This window comes from Elephantulus edwardii, unplaced genomic scaffold (genome assembly GCF_000299155.1).
Source record: "Elephantulus edwardii isolate Elephantulus edwardi_28Jun2011 unplaced genomic scaffold, EleEdw1.0 scaffold00030, whole genome shotgun sequence".
NCBI classification, from domain to species: domain Eukaryota; kingdom Metazoa; phylum Chordata; class Mammalia; order Macroscelidea; family Macroscelididae; genus Elephantulus; species Elephantulus edwardii.
This window is the reverse complement of record NW_006399780.1, coordinates 9,519,878-9,525,653: the sequence shown is the minus strand read 5'-3', so window position 1 is coordinate 9,525,653 and position 5,776 is coordinate 9,519,878.

Sequence of the window (5,776 nt, the reverse complement as noted above, 5' to 3'; positions counted from 1 at the left end):
ACAAATGATAAGTTTTATGTAGTACTGAATTTTATTTTATATTTAATTACTGAGAGATTGTCTTTTGATGATTATTTCTGCCTAGAAGTATTTCTATCTGTCAAATCTCTCATTTAAGGTCCATTTCCTCTCTGTGATAGTGCACAGGAAGGTTTGAAAGTATCAGTCTCTAACTCTGTGAAGTTAAGTATGGCTGAATACCTAACAATCCACTAGCCTTCAACACAAAAACAGCCCAATAAATAAAATGTATTTTCTTATTACTTGTACCTAGTTCTTTCATTTGATTATTGATTAAAAACCTGGCCTGAAAATCACTGGAAGCTAGGATTCTACTGGCATTCTATTGTTCTGGGATTCCCGTTGGAAATAAGGCCTCAGGCACAATAATAAAACGAAGTCAACTATTGCCATGGATGGAAGAACTGAGCATGTGTAAAGCTGTCATGAGGAAAGGGTGGCTATTTATTACTTTCTGGCTCTATCTCGCTGTTCTATTTGTATGAAAACCATTCACAATGCCGCAACTTTTCTTTTGTTTCTCTAATAGAGAAAAAAGGGCATCATATTCAAGTTTATAAATTAGATCACTTCTCTACTTAATGGTACTTCATCACTGGAAAAAATCAATTTTAAGCTTTTGAATGATTAGTAAAAATAATAAACAATCAACATCACTGATTTTAATTGAAAAAATCCGGTGATTAACCTTTCAAGACTCGCAGCCAACAGTTTATGCTAAAAAGAAAAAAAAAGATAAATGAGATCTAACATTTCTCACCCAGTGTGGGGCTTTCCATTAAACAAAAATGTTCAATATTTCTGCTCTTATTAGCTTCACTAATTGAAACTAATTTAATGCACTCTAGAAGGCTTAAAAGCAAATGTGGAGAAACACAGGTATTTACAGGATTTCACTGACTGATTAGCAACTTGTTTCTATAAACAGGTGGCACAGCAGTTGACCTACTTGATGGCAGACTATCAGAGTTTGATGAAAAATGTTCGTTTTCATTTGCATTAATGGTCTTTGACGTCAGTGTTTCACACATGGTTTGCTGGCCTTCTCAGTGGGTACGGATGCCAGCTTCCCTCAGGATTGCTTGCCATTTGCATTAAGTATTCATCACAGAGATAAATAGTCACAGCCTGGCACTACAAGAATGATGGATTTGGAGAAATCCAAACACATCACTAGGGATGGGAAGGAAAGGAATTCAAGGCTTTTTATTCAGAGGGTTCAATGACATCTCTGCAAAGCTGGTAGGTGAACAGCTTTTCAGATGGCATGACGACAGATAGACCACATCTGTTCATAGCAAGCTGCAAACATTTTCACACCTATGTATACAGAAATCAGGAATCCATTTCTTTGACAAATATTTATTCACTGGCTGCACATTTTAGACACAATTGTAGAAGCTTTTCTCTTGGATTTAATTCTGGTGGTAAAAGTATAATCCCAGGGTGAAAATACTTCCCTCGTGTGAGCTTATCATCTCTAGACTTACACTAAATCTAAAGCTCAGAATTTCTCCTGCATATGCCTGTATGTCTGGGTGTTCCCAGGAATTTTGGGAGAGGAGATAGAAATTTGAAAGTCAAGATCAGACCTCAGTATAAAGGGGGAGAAAAATGCAATAAAAGGTTACAATAACAAATAAAAGTTCAAAAATGGAACACAAAATATAAAAAGACAAAAAGAGTGTAAAGTAAATTAAAAGAAAGCCAATAATGGAAACAAACAGGTCTGTACTGGAGAGGGAGAAACCAGGCTTCGCCTTAGCGTGGATTTTGAAGCTCCATCTGACATATTTTGGGCATGTTACTAGAAGGAACCAGTCCTTGGAGATGCTTGGACGAGTTCAGGGACAGTGCAAGAGAGGAACACCGTGGATTGACTCAGTGACTAGGATAATGGGGACAGGTGTGTCAAAGACAATGAAATTGGTTCACGATAGAGCAGGGTTCAGAGCTGTGAGTTGGAGTAGATTCAATGGCACAAAACAACAACAATGGAAACAGGTCTCTGGAAGCTCCTCAGCAACATAGTAACTCATGACTAGACCCAACAATGACTCCATCTTTGTTTTGTTGGTTTTCAGCTGACCAAAAGTTGATTAACCTAGGTCATCACCTTCTCAATATTTTCAAAGGAGAGTTTGAAGATCATGCCTAAAACTGGACAGCTTCCTGCAGGAGTGGTGTCTATTTCCTAAATAACATTTCCTCTGGAAACTCTACGAACTTTGATAAATGTCAATAGTTGTAGAGGGATTTCAGGTTTTTTGTTCATAAGGTCAACTATGAGTCATGTTTGACTCGAAGGCAATCAACAACAACAACCTGCAGAAAGCTGAAACAGGATCTACATCTTACACCAAACACAAAAATCAACCCAAGGTGAATCAGAGACTTGAGTGTAAAGCCCAAAACCATAAAGTTCATAAAAGACAAACTGGGATCAAGCTTAGAAACCCTAGTCCATGGTATAAAGAGACTGCCAAATACAGGCAGAAACGTACAATCTGAAGAAGATAAAACTGATACATGAGATCTTCTAAAGTTAAAATCTCTGTGCTTGTCAAAAACTTTCCAACAGGATAAAAAGAAAACTTACTGACTAGGAACAATTTGGCAATACCATCTTAGACAAGGGCCTTGTAAGAAAAGCTTACAGAATACTCCTGGGCCTCTGGAAGAAAAAGACTGATAATCCAATTACAAAATGGGCAAAATATATGGAAAGATTTTTCACAGAGGAAGACATTCAGATGGCCAACAGACACTTGAAGAAATACTCAAAATCACTGGTGATAAGAGAGATGCAAACCAAAACCACAAAGAGATACCACCTTACCCTGGTAGCAGTGGCAAAGTTTAATAGGACAGCAGGTAATAACTGTTGGAGAGGATGTGGCAAGATAGGAATTCATATATTGTTGGTTCTTGGAGGCTAGGATTTTGAAGTTCTGCCTCACATACTTTGGGCAAATGGCCAGGAGGGACTGATCCTTGGAGAAGGACATAATGCTCAGAAGGGTGGAGGGACAGTGCAGGAGAGGAAGATCCTGGATGACATGGATTGATACAGTAATTCAGAAAATGGTGTGTGTGTCAGAATCAGTAAGACTGGCTCAGGATAGGGCAGGCTTCAGAGCTGCTGTACATAGGATCACTATGGGTTGCAGGTGACTTAATGGCACATAACAACAACAACAACAACATGCATTGTTGATGGGATTGTAAAATGGTACAACCACTCTAGAAGGCAGTTTGGCATTGTTCCACTGCTTAGAATATACCTGAGAAAATGAGAACTGAGGCACAGAGACTTGTACATCAATGTACAGCATTATTCACCATCGCAAGAACATGGAAACAGCCCAAATGCCTAACCACAATGCAATGAATTGAGAAATGATGGCACATGTACACAAAGGAATACTACCCAGCACACAGGAGCAATGATTTTTGTAAATTATTACCTAACTTGGGAGGGATTGGAGAGCATTATGTTAAGTGGACTCACTCTGACCCACAAGGACAAATATGGAATAAGACCTTTGTTGTAGAATGTGTATGAGGATCCAAGGGAGGGAGGAGCAGAGGGGTGAGGATGGGCTGGAATAGGCGTGGGGCAGTTAATCATGGGTCACATAATTTAACGGGCGGAGAGAGGAGTGGTTATAGTAGATGAGAAAGATCTAGTGTGGAAAAACAATGCATTCTAACTTTATAAGTAAATCAGTATAGAATAAAAATTTTAAGACAAATAAAATAAAGATCATGCCTATTGTGAAATCTATGTTACCTGCCAGGTATTCCTGCAGGATGTTGAACAAGATGATTAGAACATGAATTTTAGTGGAAACACATGAGGAAGTTCTATTCCATCTTTTGGAAGCAATTTACCTAGTATTTGAGTAGAGTGCTCTCTGAGTCAGTTGTAAAATGTCTACAGCTTTAAATACCACTACTTTCCCTCAAATGTACATTATGTAAATTTTGGTTAGATGACTCACTAGACACACTTTTGTTGTGCATACATTACACTTGATCCATTTCTTTCTAAAACATGTACTGTAATAGCATGCAAACTGCGCTACACAAAGCGTTTCTGCCTTATTTCCACATGGTTTGTCGCTCCTGTGCATTAGGGTCTGTATGCACCTCCTAACCTGACTACTGCAATGAACTGTCTCTGAAACCCAATAAAGAGTCAGTTGTTGGCCAGTTCTTACTCAACAGGACATAACAAACTGACAACTGAGTAATAACAACTTTAGGCTCATCAGAGAATATCTTGCAGTAATAACTAATAATTATTTACGTTTTGAAAATTTTTTCAGCTCCTAGAACCTATTATAATTTCAGTTTGAATTTCTCAAGTTGTACACTATGTATACATTCCATTCTCCCTCTCTTTTCCTTCGCCTTTTGTTTTCAGTGTTCTTAGTTTTGCTCAATACAAGACAGACTTGACTATCTCTCGCTGAAGTATTAATGCTTTGTAAATAAAATTGGATGCTTTTTAAAAAGCAACCAAACAAAACTTCTTTGTTAAAGACATGATATAAACATTATTCATTTCTTATAAAACAGAGATGTTTATGAAATATATTTCATATGATATAATGAAAATGCTATTTGCTTGTTTTAATATGTTCCATGGCACTATTATGGAACCACACCTTATCTAGAAGAGCGTGTGAGACAGGATTTAAATCCTGTTAACCTCAGTTCCAATTTGATGGCAAACAGCAGGTTCATCTAGGAATTAGCAGCCATAGGTCTGCTTGCATGCATAAAGGACAATGGTTTCCAGTGGCTTCTTTAAGAATCTCTTTAGAGATAATGATCTGTGGTTTTGTTGGGTCTAATAAGATTAATCTTGCTCACATAAATCATGGAAGGAGTTGGCTAAAGGTAAATTGAAGTTACTTAAGCAAAACTTGAGCTTGTGCAAATATATCTTCAGAATGTCCTGTCAGATTTTAAGAGAAAGAAGATATTAATTTAAAAATTCAGCAGTTCTGTATTATGTGCCTTCTCCATGTCAGTATCTGAGTTGAGCTCTGAAGATGGAGACAGCATTTGAGCAAGATCAACAAGGGTCCTGGCCTTGTCAAGCCCATGTTTCCATCCTCCCTCATTCAGTCCCTTCCTTGGAGGCAGTGCTGACTCAGAGGAAACCTTCATCAGATTCCAGGGACTGAAAAGCTTTATGGGAATAGAGGGGCTTGTCTTTCTCTCAGGGTGCTGCTGGTGGATTAAAACTGCTAATGTTTTGTTTAGCAGCCTGATTTATTACACACTAATAGCAGGAGTGTTCCTTCTTTAAGAGCCCTCCAGTCTTCCCTGATGTTGTTGTTAGGTGCCACTAAGTTCACTGCAACTCCCACTGACCCTGTGTACTGAAGATGGAAACTTTACCCAATCCTCTACCACGCTCACAATCTCTATAGTACCTAAACCCATTGTTGGAGTGATTGCTTCAATTCACCTCATTGAGGGGCCCCTTCTCCTCTGCTCTCTCTTTACTTTTCCAAGTGTCCTAATCCACATATTAGTGCCAGTACTTTTAACATCTGCAGATTAAGGAAAAAATATATATAATGCCAAATAGTGTGGAGCAACATGAATGAACCTTGAAACCATTATGTTCAGTGAAGTAGGTATGTCCACAGAAGGGCAAATACCGATCCCACTCACATGAAATATCTAGAAAAGGAAAGTGTACAGACATCAACATTTATCAGTGGCAGCCAGGAAT